Source organism: Talpa occidentalis, unplaced genomic scaffold (assembly GCF_014898055.3).
Source record: "Talpa occidentalis isolate TD23 unplaced genomic scaffold, MPIMG_talOcc4v2.1 talOcc4.7, whole genome shotgun sequence".
In the NCBI taxonomy this organism is placed as follows: Eukaryota; Metazoa; Chordata; class Mammalia; order Eulipotyphla; family Talpidae; genus Talpa; species Talpa occidentalis.
In genome coordinates, this window is record NW_023605083.1 from 109,868,087 (window position 1) to 109,882,674 (window position 14,588).

Here is a 14,588-nt window from a genome sequence, read left to right on the forward strand (position 1 = left end):
ATGCATTTGTGGTCTCAAAATTCTTATGTTGAAAATCTACCCACTGGGCCTCCCCGGTGGCGCAGCGGGTTGAGCACAGCGCTATGAAGCTGTCCACAGCCTCTGCAGCACGGGTTCGATTCCCGGCCGGCCAGGGAGATTCCCACATGGCGTGGCAGACCTCTCCTGCTGTACCCGCTGCTCCCCTCAGCATTGTATTTCAATCAGTCTGCCTGTTCTGCTCCCTGCTCTCTCTCTGGTGAATCCTCTCACCCTCCCACGCCTCTGGCCTATACCTCAGCTCTTGTATAAAAATAAATAAATCTTAAAAAAAAATAAGAAAATCTACCCACCAAAGTGACATTAGGGAGGTGGGTGTTATAAGGTAAATAGGTCATCAGAGCAGAGCCCTGAAGAGTGGGATAATATCCTTATGAAAAGAGACAAAAGAGCTAGCTGCTTCTCTTTCTGCCTTGTGAGGATATAATGAAACTGGTCGGTAGCCTGCAGCCCAGCAGAGGGTCCTCACCAGAACAAGCCCATGTGGGCACCCTGATCTCAGATTCCCAGTCTCCCAAACTGTGGAAAACAAATTTCTGTTGATTACCCTCCAATCTATGGCATTTTGTTATTGGAGTCTGAACTAAGACAGGGGAATATGAAGTACATACAAAAATGTCAGCTTTAAATACCTGTCAAGTCCTGAGAACACCAGTACTGGATCCCCCATTGATCGCCACCAGGATCAATCAAGTGGGATATTTCCTGTTTCTTTCCACTCCAGCGCTGTAGGCAACAGACACGACAATTGAAAATATGGGTGCGGGGCCTCCGCTGGGGGCATAGCGGTTGAGCGCTGGGCTGCGAAGCTGCCCGCAACCTCTGCAGCGCCGGTTCGATCCCCGCCCTCCGGGGAGGATCCCACATGGCACAACAGACCTCTCCTGCTGTGCCCGCTGCTCCCCTCAGCAGTGTATTTTGTCATTCTGCCTGTTCTGTTCCCCGCTCTGGCTCTGGTGAATTCTCTCACCCTCCCGCGCTTCTGACTGTACCCAGTGCTTGTATAAATACATAAATAAATTTATCTTTAAAAAGAAAAAAATAAAAGATGGGCGCGGAGGGACAGTAGTGTAAGTACTCAGCCTGAGCTGAAGGAGAAGGGAGAAGTCTTGATTTTATGTCATATTTGGAATTTGAATGATTATGAAAACATTTTTAATCACTGAGTTGTAACTGTATTCAGATGTAAGGTGACTGCAGACTGAAAAAAAACATGAAAATCATGGGGACTGCCTGGATTTCTATCCAGGTGCAAGAGCTGAAACAGCCCCACTAGAGTTAAAGCATTAATGTGAGAGAAGACTTAAATTATTTTATGATTTGGTCCCATGAATTATACTTACTTAATATAAAAGTTGTCCAAAGAAGGTACTGATTTGTTAAATTTTTTTTTTTTTTTAAGAAAGCCAGAAACAGTTTGGACATGCATAAACAGATGCCCTCCTCAAACTGGTTAAGACTATGGGGTGAGGTAAGCCAGTGAGAGACAAGGCCCCTGCTGCCACATGATGCACTTGAGGGGGACACTCAGCTGGGGGAGGCACCCAAGCTCTGGCCAGCTCACACCTGCAGCTAGTGATACACACTAGTCTATTCTGAGGTCCCCCTGAGTGCTGGACCCCACCAGTTCTCCTTGGACAGGAGATGGAGAACCAGGCAGCTGGACCTTGGTATATTAGGGCCATGAGCACAGATCAGAATCCCTTTGTCCAGATGAGAGAAACTACATCCTGGACTGGGCTGGGTAGGAGGGGGTGTTGAGCAGTTGGTGCTACTCGTTTCATCCACAGTGTCCCATCAAGAGGCCTCTTCATATACAGAAGTGCCAGGGTAAAGCAAACTCACAGCTGAGGCTCAAAGTGGGCACGGGAGGCTAGAAATGGAGCATCTGGGAGTTCCTTAAGGTAGTTTAGATTGAGATGCTTCAGGAAGGCAGTTCATCCTGTTCATCAGAAATGTTATGACTAGTCTGAAATCTAGCTGAGCCTCAGAGACTTCTCCTCTTGCTCTCCCCCTCCCTTCAGCATTAGGAAGTAAAATATTAAAACCCAGGACTTCTAGCAGACATCTTCCCATGACCATCATGTCCCACTGGCTTCCATGTTTTAAAATATCCCCTTTCAAATGCAGCCTACGTCCCACCACCAGATTACTGTTCCTTGCTCCTGCTTTTCACCTTGCCTCTGCCTCAAGTATGATTCCCTGAGATTCCATTAGCCAGGCCCCAGGCAGGCTTCAAATTGCTCACCTTCTTAACCTTCTGTTATGCGCTTTCCTTCTTACCTGTTCCCAGCCCACAGTCAGGTGGAGCAGAGCTGCTAGCAGTGAATTGAAACTGAGACTTCATTGTCACCCAGCCCTGCCCCCACAATGGGCTTGCTTTGCTTTTATGAGCATCTCTTCCACCAAAGGAAACTGTCTTTTTCTTCTGAGTATCTGCTGGGTGCCAGTATTTGTGTTTTTATGGCAACAACTTACTTTGGGCCCTGCTTCAACAATTTAAGTATTTTAACATTTCTGCTGTCCAAGCTTTAGACACAGGAGAGCCTGTGTTCATTTGTGGCCACAGGAGCAATTCTTCTAAAGGAGAGAAGTTACAAAGGGTTACTTGCAATAATGTTTTCAAAACCCAAATCAGACTGAAATTTCACTCAGGAAAAGCTGGAGATCCCACATTCTAAGAACCCCACCAAAAGATATTAGGATTGCCGACTTACCTGCTACTTTGCAATCGTCTTGGTCCCATACTGGATGTCTCTCTACCCAGAGTCTACATTCCTCTTCCCAGGCAGAAGTCCATTTGAGAACCGCACTCAGATGGACACAGGATTATTAGAATGGACATAATCCTCAGAAATACAAACATTTGCATTAAGAACCGACATCCGGGCCTCTCTGGTGGCGCGGCGGTTGAGCGCTGGGTTGTGAAGCTGCCTGCAGACTCTGCAGTACCAGTTCGATCCCCAGCTGCTCCCCGCCACCGGAGGAGGGTCCCACATGGTGCGCAGACCTCTCCTGCCGCCCGCTGCTCCCCTCAGCAGTGTACTTCGGTCCTTCTGCCTGCTCTGCTCCCCGCTCTGGCTCTGGTGAATTCTCTCACCCTCCCGCGCTTCTGACTGTACCCAATGCTTGTATAAATAAATAAATAAATCTTTAAAAAAAAAAACAAAGAACTGACATCCTTGGGTACCAATCCTGGAAAGCTGTCTTATTATTTGGTTGACCTTCAGTTAATCTTACCCTTTCTTGTGCCTTAGTTTATTGTCTATAAAATGGGAAGTAACAATAGGTTTATCACAAAGGCTAAATAAAAAGAATGCAAAAGAAGCTCCTGCCTCTCTGCTTGGCCCTTGTGGTTAATATTACAAAATGAATAATTCTACCAAGGGTTCATGGTCCCCTGACTTTGTGCTCTGGAGAGTGGGAAGGGGTAATGAGAGTACAGAGAGAGAGAATACAGAGGCTCAGCTTCTAACCTTGCTGTCATCAACTTGACTTGAGCAGGAGTTTCAAAGTACCCCCTTTCAGCATCAATGCTATAAAAATTGGAGGTAACATACAGACAGCAGCATGATTGGTTACTGAGTGGCCATTAGAAAAGACTGATGAGTCTGAGAAGGCAAGATGTATGAACTGGAGGAGCCTCAGAGAGAGTTGTCTCTTTACAGATAAGCAAATGAAAGCTCAGAGGATAACATTAAGCCACCAGTAGGATTTAGGGAGATCTCGGTATATTGGAGACTCAGGGAAAAACTGCTCAATTAAGTTGTGAATAAATATTTGCTGTTGGATTGGTTTTGTTTTAATTTTGAAGTAAGTTTTTATTATAGGATAAGCCTGATGTCCAGACAGAAAGAGTATAGTGTCGCTAATTAAGGAAGTTGGGGTGGGGGTGGGGTAAGAAATGATCTGACTTGGACCAGAGAAAGAAGAAAAGAGAGGGGTAGGTGAGGCAGGCCTGAGTCATGGAAGGCTCCAGTTAAAGCTGCCAAGTGGCAGAAGGGGAAGCCCCAGTAGAGCCTGCGAGATCCAATTGTCTCAAGCTCGTCCATACCCACGCCTCCTCAGGAGGCAACAGAGAACAGTTAGCTAAGTCCATCCTGTTGTAGGAAGTTACTTTGAGAGTGTCCAACAGGCAATGAAAGGGAAGATCCAGCATGTGTGTTATTTTGTGTGGAGTGAGAAGACCCTGATGACTAAAACTATGCTGGGTAAATATTCTGCAGAGGTGAACACATCTAGGGAGTCTTTCAAAAGTGTCCTGGGTAGGGAAGTTTGGGCAAAAGGAAAATACTTATATTTCAATTTTTTTGATGGGTCAAACACAGTGCTTGATAGCATTTTTTAAAATAGCAGTTTTTTTTTTTTTTTAAAGATTTATTTATTTATTTATACAAGCACTGGGTACAGTCAGAAGCGCGAGAGGGTGAGAGAATTTACCAGAGCCAGAGCGGGAAGCAGAGCAGGCAGACTGATGAAATACAGGCTGAGGGGAGCAGCGGGCGGCAGGAGAGGTCTGCACGCCATGTGGGACCCTCCTCTGGTGGCCGGGGAGCAGCCGGAGATCGAACCGGCGCTGCAGAGGCTGTGGGCAGCTTCGTAACCCAGCGCTCAACCGCTGTGCCACTGGGGAGGCCCTAAAATAGCAATTTTAATGAGATATACCTCACATACCATACAATGCACCCATTTAAAATGTGCACTTCAGGTTTCCCTGGTGGCGCAAGGGCTTAAGACACAGCACTACGAAGCTATCTGCAGCCACTGCAGCATGAGTTCGATCCCCAGCCATGGAGATGACCCACAAGGTACAGCAGACCTCTCCTGACTCACCCGCTGCTCCCCTCAGCAGTGTATTTCAGTAAATCCGCCTGTTTTGCTCCCTAGTCTGTCTCTGGTGAATCCTCTCACGGCCCACCCCTCACACCTCTGGCCTGTACTCCAGTTCTTGTATGCATAAATAAAAATAAATCTTTAAAAAAATTAAAAATGTGCACCTCAATGGTTCTCAGTATATTAACAGGATTTTGCAACCATCACCACTGATTGGAGATCATTTTCATCACATCACTCCCCACACTGACTCCCCTAGACCTTTTTCTCCCAGCACCCATCCTTGGTAACCACTAATTTACTGTCCATTGTGGACACTTAATATAAATAGAATGATATAATGTGTGGTTTTTTGTGACTGATTTTCTTTATTAAGCATATTGTTTCCATCCAACCTCATACACGGCTAATCCACATTGTAGCATGCATCAGTACTTCATTTTTCATTGCCAGATAAAATTCCACTGTATGAATATATACTTTATTCATCACTTGATGGACACTAGGGTTGTTTCATCTTTTGGCTATTATGAATAATGCTGCTATAAACATCCGTGAACAAGTTTTTGTGTGGATATGTTTTTCTATGTCCTAGAGAGTATACTTAGGAGGAGGAGGGCTGGGTCACAGTGTGAACTGCCACACGGTTTCAGTATGAGGGTTCTAATTTCTCCACATCCATGCCTACACTTGTTATTATCTGGCTTATTTGATTATAGTCTTCCTAATAGGTGTAAAGTGGAATCTCCCTGTGGTTTTCATTTGCATGACCCTGATACTAACAATGTTGAAAGGTCTTTTCATGTGTTTATTGGGTATTTTTGTATCTTTGGAGAAATGTCTACTCAGATCTGTTGCCCTTTTTTTTTAATTAGGTTACTTGGTTTTGTATTATTGAGTTGGAAAAGTTCTTTATATATTCTAGATACAAATTCCTTTATCAGAGAGATGATTTGAAAATATTTTCTCCTTTCTGTGTATTTTCACTTTCTTTTTTTTTTTTTTTTTTAGATTTATTTATTTATGTATACAAGAGCTGGGGCACAGGCCAGATATGCGGGGGATGTGAGGACACACCAGAGACAGAGTGGGGAAAAGAACAGGCCGACCAACTGAAGCAAACTGCTGAGGGGATCAGTGGGAGAAGCAGGAGAGGTCTGCCTCGTCATGTGGGCCTCTCCCTGGCTGGCCGGGGATCGAACTCGTGCTGCAGAGGCTACAATTGCTTCATAGTGCGGTGTTCAACCCCCTGCGCCACCAGGGAGACCCTGTATTTTCACTTTCTTAGTGTTATCCTTGAAAGCACATTAGTATACTCTTGATGAAATACCAATGATCTTTTTCTTTTGTCACTTGTGCTTTTGAGAAACCAATGCCTAATCCAAGATCATAAAGATAGTTATTTGCTTTCCTGGACATTTGCTTTCCTGTGCAGCAATTTTGAATTATAAAACAAAGATATTTAATTGATTGATATTTTTATTCCATAAAATTATTTTTCTTACCTTTATTTAAGCAAAATTATTAATTATATTGTTATAATCTAGAGATTATATATATATATATATATATATATATATATATAAAATCTCTTTGTAGAATGACTTGAGCTAGGATTTACCTGATATGTTTCTCAACATTAGACTGGGGTAATTTATTTTGGGGAGGAAGACCATTCTCATTACATCATACCAAGAATGCATGTTATTAATATTGTTGGTATTAACCTTGATCATCTGGCTTAAGGGGTATTTACACATTTCTTATAGCCTAATTGTTTTACGCACACATGTACACGTTCCCAATCTCCTTTTTTTCTTATTTGTTTGCTTTAGTCTCTCTTGTTGGACATTTCCCTTAAACATCTAGCAGTCCTTTACTTGTTATTCATATTTATAAGGCACTAAAAAGTTGATTAAAAGCTCCTTCTAGGGCCTCCCTGATGGCGCAAGGGGTTAGGACGCAACCTGTGGGGCAATCCACAGCCTCTGCAGCGTGAGTTCAATCCCTGGCTGGAGGCAGGCCCACATGGCACAGCAGACCTCTCCTGACTGGCCCGCAGCTCCCCTCAGCAGTTATTTCTGTCAATCTGCCTTTTCTGTTCCCCACCTTGTCTCTGGTGAGTCCTCTCACCTCCTGCACCTCTGGCCTGTACTCCAGCTCTTGTATGCATAAATAAATGAATCTTTTTAAAAATGCTCCTTTTATATGGGCAGGAATTCACTGTAGGGAGATTTAGCTACAGTCCATTTGCTTTTGGTCAAATTGTGCTTCTCCACAAGTTTTATTTTCCTGTGCTAGCAGCCTCCCCCATAAGGTACCTGGAACCCCTATTTCTGAATCTTTCATCAGTTTGTAAGGGAGTTCTATTTGTTGTTTATGGTGCCCAGTTTGCCCGTCTATGACTCTGCCAACGCACCCATCATTCCTCTCTCCACTTTTTACTTTTTTATTGGTTTAAGGTCTCAGGTATCTTCTAGTTTCATTAAAAATTGAGTTTGCATTGTGCTTGCTTCGGCAGCACATATACTAAAAATTGAGTTTGCATTTCTGTTGTTGTTTGAGATGAGACTGGAACAGAAAGGTCTGCACGCTGCTATCCTAAAACCAGAAGTCTTCTGGAATCATGCTTTTGTTTAGAAAGGTTTTTGATTAATATTTGTAATTTTAATCTGAGAAGTTGAAGAGAATTTGGTTTTCTCAATAGAAGTTTATGGTTATTGGATTGGTAGTGTCACATTAGGCATTTTTCTTTGTATTAGATTTGCATTGTGGCTACGAGTACTTCACGGGTACCGTCCCAACACACTTATGCAGCTCAGGCTCTGGATGCAAATGAAGTTACACCAAGTAGATGGACTAGTGCCTAATACCACAAACCATACAACTGTCAGTTGTAGACAACTAAACATCTACTATCAGCAGCAAAATAATTACTGTAATATCTACCAGGGATGCCTCTGATTCCAATTGCCAATTGAAGTGTAAGAAGGAGCCATTACTTCTCATTTCTTACTTCTCATTCTTATTTCTCATTTCAATAGTACTTCCTGTGGTTGGCAAACTTGATATTAAACTGAAGGAGATGGAAGATTAAGATAATTTATGAAAACCAACGCATCAAGATAACAATCAAATATCAATGTATCAAATACCTTAGAAGAATCACATTAAAAACACAAGCAACGATTAAATAAAACAGGAGAAAGAAGTGTGGCAAGGTCCATCTTTCTGTGTATAGTGATAGTGAAATCTGGGTTTGCCAGTGTCTAGTCTCACCTCCCTGGGTGTTGAGAAGCAATTTTGTAGCAGCGGCTGGCAGCCGGGGCAATCGGATGACCATTCTGGTGGTGGCTACTGGCTTCCAAATTCCAGCTCTGTGACTCCTGCAAGGCATCTTAGGCTCTGTATGGGCATTTTTTTTTTTTACCTCCTGTCCTCTACTTTCCTGACTGTGGCAGAAGTAATGTTCTTGATAGACTGGTTCTGCTACATCCTGGAAGTCATATCTGGAGTATGCCTTGAGCCCATGCTTCTGTTTCTTTTAACAATTTTGCAAGTACCTAACCTTCTGTATATAACCCCTCTCTGCTTAAAAAACACCTAGAATGGTTCTGTTTGCTGCACTGAACCCTTACTAATGTATTTGTTTGGATTTTGAAGTGTTTGAGAGAATCAGATGTAGGAAGTGTGTAATTACTGTAAATATCTAACAAAATTTGAAGAACTATTCATACAGCAAATGTTTGGGGACTTAATATCTTAAACATAATATTGATTGAACATTAGTCACAGGACAAGTAAAGACAATAGCTCTTATCTTTATATAATATATGATTACATTAATAATTATCAAGATTTTGAAGTTGAGTGTAGACCTAAGAAAACCTAGATATTAAAACTTAAGACTATCGGGCCTCTCTGGTGGCGCAGGTGGTTGAGCACAGCGCTATGAAGTTGTCCACAGCCTCTGCAGTGCCGGTTCGATCCTGGCCGGCTGGCAAGGGTCCCACATGGCGTGGCAGACCTCTCCTGTTGTGCCCGCTGCTCCCCTCAGCAGTGTATTTCGTCAGTCTGCCTGTTCTTTTCCTGCTCTGTCTCTGGTGAATCCTCTCACCCTCCCGTGCATCTGGCCTGTACCCCAGTTCTTGAATAAATAAATAAATCTTTAAAAAAAACCAACTTAAGACTATCAATAAAACATAAGAGGTGACAATAAGAAAAAAAAAAAAAAACCCATAAATGTAAACAATACCCTTCTTCAAACAGAAGTCTCCCCTTAGACATTAAGATACAATCAATAGGGCCTCCCCGGTGGCGCAGCGGTTGAGCGCTGGGTTGCAAAGCTGCCCGCAGTCTCTGCAGCGCCGGTTTGATCCCCAGCTGCTCCCCGGCCACCGGAGGTGGGTCCCACATGGCGCGCAGACCTCTCCTGCCGCCTGCTGCTCCCCTCAGCAGTGTACTTCGTCCATCTGCCTGTTCTGCTCCCTGCTCTGGCTCTGGTGAATTCTCTCACCCTCCCGCGCTTCTGACTGTACCCAGTGCTTGTATAAAAAAACAAATAAATCTTAAAAAAAAAAAAAAGATACAATCAATAGCACCTATCTCAAGTCCCTGAGACAGAATCAAATACCAGAGAGTGTTCAATTAAATTTAAGTGAATGAATGAGCAACAACGCTATGAGAAAGATTTTATCACCACAATTTTAGTGATAGGGAAAGTGAAGATAAGCTTACCACTAGATCAGCGGTCTCTAAAAGCCACCGTATATACCCAGGTAGTATGTGATACAATATTTTTTTTTAAAGATTTATTTATTTATGCATACAAGAGCTGGGGCCAGAAGTGTGGGGGTGAGAGACAGAGCAGGAAACAGAACAGGTAGATTCACCAGAGACAGAGTGGGGAACAGAACAGGCAGATTGACCAAAATATATTGCTGAGGGGAGCAGCGGGGGAGTCAGGAGAGGTCTGCTGCACCATGTAGGTTGCTCCCTGGCTGGCTGGGAATCAAACTTGTGCTGCAATGGCTGTGGATAGCTTCATAGTTTGCATCTTAACCCTTGTGCCACCAGGGAGGCCCCGATACAATATATTTTTTAATCAAATGTCTAATTGTGCACAACATACTATGTAGAAGTCATATATATAAAAAATATAAGAAGTCATATAATATATAAAATATATATATATATATATAAATATACACATGAGGGCTTTGTGTTTAAAATGTTTTATTGATTGTATAATAAAGTTTGTAAACTACTGTGGTAGACCAAAAACAAATTGTTCTGGGAAGTGTCCTGTTTTTTTAACTTTGTACCCCTGAAGCCCAACCTAGGACCTGGCATAGCAAAAGTGTTCAAAAAATGTTATGAATGAGAACAAATACACAAGCAGATGAATTGATGACTAAAAGGACATTAATTTAGATGTCCAGGGGAATATAACTATAAGTGGAGGTGTCACATTCAAATTCAGATCTGCTTAACTCCAATGTCTGTACTTTTCCAAGAAAAGGCTGCCTGCTGCTCAGCACACCAAACAGATTAGCAATGGGGAACCTGAGATGTTTTTTCAACTAGTTGGTTGTTTAAAAACCACAGAGATAAGCTTTGAGCAACAGAGAAAAGCATTACATTAATCAGGAGGTTTTTATCATCCTGTCAGCTTTTCCACAGGAAGATATTCTTCAGAAACGTAGAAAGACAAAAGAGCAACATCATGTTTCCTCCAATTATATACCTAGGTAGCACCAGAGGCAATGTCCTGTGTGGCCAGAGACACTTGTTTCTATATGTGATACAGGGAGAGAATTTCTCAATGTTTTTCCAGCACAGGCCTTCTCACCTCCCTCAAAAACAAAACAAAACCCCCCTTAATTTAGGCAAGAAATTCAACCTTCTTTCCACTAAGCTATCTATCCACAATATCAAGTTAGTCACAAGACAGACTAACTTGAGTTTCACTTCTATTCCTTTCTTCAAAGAATAGGAAAGTGGACCAGCACCTGTACGACAAATGTAGAAAACCCAAGGGTAGAGGTGTTCAGAGCCTGATAAGAACTACTGTTAATTATTGACAACCTCTGGGTGCAGGGCACTCTACTAGTTGAGTTTCACGTTTTTAATTTTCACAACCTTAGGAGTACTATCGTAATGTTCCTTTTACAGAAGACATGAGCCTTAGCTCATACATGATATAGGGAATTTAAACCAAAACCCATCTGTTCAAAGCCCATCTTTCCAATGCACCAGATTTCCTGATCCCAAAATGATATATATGTAAGTAGTACCTCTGCTAACCTATGGCTGCCAGTATGTAACATAAATAAGGAAACCTTGGTTATTTTATTTATTTATTTTTTAAAGATTTATTTATTTATGCATACAAGAACTGGGGTACAGGCCAGAAGCATGGGGGGGGGTGAGAAGATTCACCAGAGACAGAGTGGGCTACAGAACAGGTGGATTGACTGAAATACACTGCTGAGGGGAGCAGCGGGTGAGCCAGGAGAGGTTTGCTGTGCCACGTGGGTGTCTCCCTGGTCGGGGATCGAACTCGTGATGCAGTGGCTGTGGACAGTTTCATAGGTTGTGTCTTAACCCCCTGAGCCACCAGGGAGGCCCAACCTTGATTATTTAAGTCACTGAGATTTTGATGTCGTTATTACAGCATTACAGAAGCGGTCAATATAGGCATTTTCATTTACTGTTTATAGTGGTATAAACTTTGTAAACCACTTTAATATCTTAGTCTAGTGCAAACCATGCTTAGTGAAAGCTTTTCCTTTATACCACCTCCAAGCAAGTACTTATTTACATTACTAAAGAAATACTAATTTTTTTTAAACCTGGATTTAGTTGATAAACAGCTATTGTATCTACAGAAATGGAAGATCTGAATATGCCTTAACACTGTTTCTCTCATGTTAGGATGCCTGCCTAGTAGGGCATCTTAAGAACACAAATGTGAAGTAACACCCACTTACTCATCTTGTGAAAAATGATAAAGGTTTTTTTTTTTCTGAATGTAGATATTTTAAAATGAGATGGATATATTACTTGGATATACAAATTACTGTTTTTGGTGAAGACATGCTATGCTGTTGCAAATTATTGCAGAAGACTGGGAATATATAGAAATATTCCTTATTTCTATATGTATGTAGATAATATCTTTTGTGGGAATATATATGTTCTTGTTTAAGCTGTGGCTTGCAGTTTCAGAAAGTGACCCTGAAGACCACATAAAGGAGATTCAGACTTGTTTTTTCATCACTTCCTAGAGGAACTGGAGCTAGACAAAGAAAAATGTACTGGCAAGATTCAACTCTGACTGTGTACTAAGAATGCCCTACATATGGTCTTAATTGTGAACAATCCACACTTCAGAAAATACATGAGTATTTTTTGAAGTGGGTGAAAATAGATGTTTACCCACTATGACCTGATGAAAGTGTTCTCTTGGAGGCAGAGGGACAGGCTATATTCCTGCAGAACAGAAAGGAAACTCCTACGAAGACAAACATTCTCACTCTTAATCAATTTATATAAAGATAGATCCCAAGACAGGAAATGAAGACTCCAAGTTAAGGGGAAGAATTCTGACACCACCCCTCCCCCTACCCCCGCAGTCTGCATTCTACAAAGAGCAAAAATTAACCTGGAAGGAATGGCAGCTTATGAGTCAAAGTGGGTTCCTGGCTTGCAGCCAGACAAGGAAGGACTCCCATGGGTATGGTATGGATTGTAGACTATACAGGTACTCATGTTTAGTAACCCCCCAGGGCCAGAGTGGTGATCCCAGCACCAGCCTGAAAATGTGGGATTCCAGAATCATAAAATACAATCTGCAAATTTTGGAAATTTTATCTTCAAATTTCAGTGAGTGGATGTTAACAACTGTTTAATTAGGATACAGTACAGTACAGTACAGTACAGACTACTGGCATTCAATATATTACTTCAATATAAGAACAGCTACAGAAACCTACACTCTTGCAATCACTGAGCAATCTTGAGCCATCTGGACTACCAAAAAAAAATGCAAAATACAACCAGTTTTAATAGAGCAACATGTCGTTTTCCAGGTTGGACAGGGAAGCTGTTTCCACCTTGAGAACACCATCACCAAACTGGGGTAGCAGTGGCTGCTAACGCCTCTGTAAGCAACAAACCCTTGAAAGTGTGGACTGCTTATGTTTACCATTATTAACAATATGTTAACCATGCCAAAAACATTTACAAGAAGGAGAGAAATGACACAGTGGAATTTTTAAATTAGGTTTAAATAAAAATTACAAAAGTAGGTTATTCTTTTCCTCTTAGTCAGAGATTGGCAAACTTTTTCTGTAAAGAGCCAGATAATAAATAGTTTAGGCTTATGGGACGGACAATCTATGTTGCAAATAATCCCACTCTGCAAGTAAATTTAGAAAAGTAATTCTAAGTCTTTCTAGCTAATCTGGGATACATTTTAAAACAATAAAGAAGAAAATAATAATCACACTCCCAAAACTTCAAATACAAAAATTTTGTTGATACTATTTCTAACATATTTGGCAGCAATACTAACTTCTAACCCTCCTACTACTACTCCTAGTAGTAGTAGTAACATATGACTTATATATGACTCCACTATAAGATTAAATTGCCAAAAAAAGTAGCATTTCTAGCATACAAAGCATATGACATATTTTTGTATAATTCCTTAAAGAGCCACTTACTCTATTTGTAATATAGGAGCTTTAATTCTGAAGAGGAAGAACTAAGCAGAAGAGGGAGAAAGGAAATTAAAATATTAATAGGAAGAGGAAGACACGATGAAAATATCTCATTGTAATAGATAATTTAAAGTGCTGTCTTCTGCAAAATCATATCCTATTGTTATCAACAATGGGACAACAGAGATGGGAAGAATTAGCCAAAAACAAAACAAAAAGAATCAAAGAATGAGGTCAATCCTAAAATGAGATCAAGATTATATTAGTAGCTGACTTGTTTGGGCTTAAAAAGTATCCATCATCATTATTATACTGTGAAATGAGAAACAATCCTCATGTCCATTCACCAACAGCAACATGATGACATTTCTACAGAAACATATTCTGGTCATCCAATGTCCCACCTTTTTCAAAGAGTGATCAGTAATATTCACTTTAACAGAGAATTTACTGGCAATAAAAGTAGCTACAGCAGAAATCTGACTTCAATACACTTTACAAAGAATGAGGAGACAAGCATAAATGAAACTAGAAGATCTACACTATTTCCTTCTTTTTCAAAGAATAATTATCACTAAAACAAATGAAGCAGGGAATAGAGAATTATGAATGCAAATTAATCCTAGAGGTCACTTCATAACCTTTCTAAGTGTCCCTTTACCACATGAAAAATAACAGATACCTCCAGGGAAAACAGTAGGATTGACAGAAGAGTACTGAAAACAGGATTTCCAGATATTGCATATTTTAGGGCAATTACTCTAGGACACCCTCCCCCCCAATACTAGAGAGCAATTTTGCTGATTATACAGATATTTATGCCCAATCATTTAAAACATTTTTTTGTTAAGTTATTACTTACACACTATACAATTTAAGTGCAGAATTCAATGATTTTTAAAGTATTGATACATTACAGAATGCACTGGTGTAACTCACCACAGGTATAGAGTTTTAAGTGGAAGCAAATCATTGGAAAACTGACTTTGG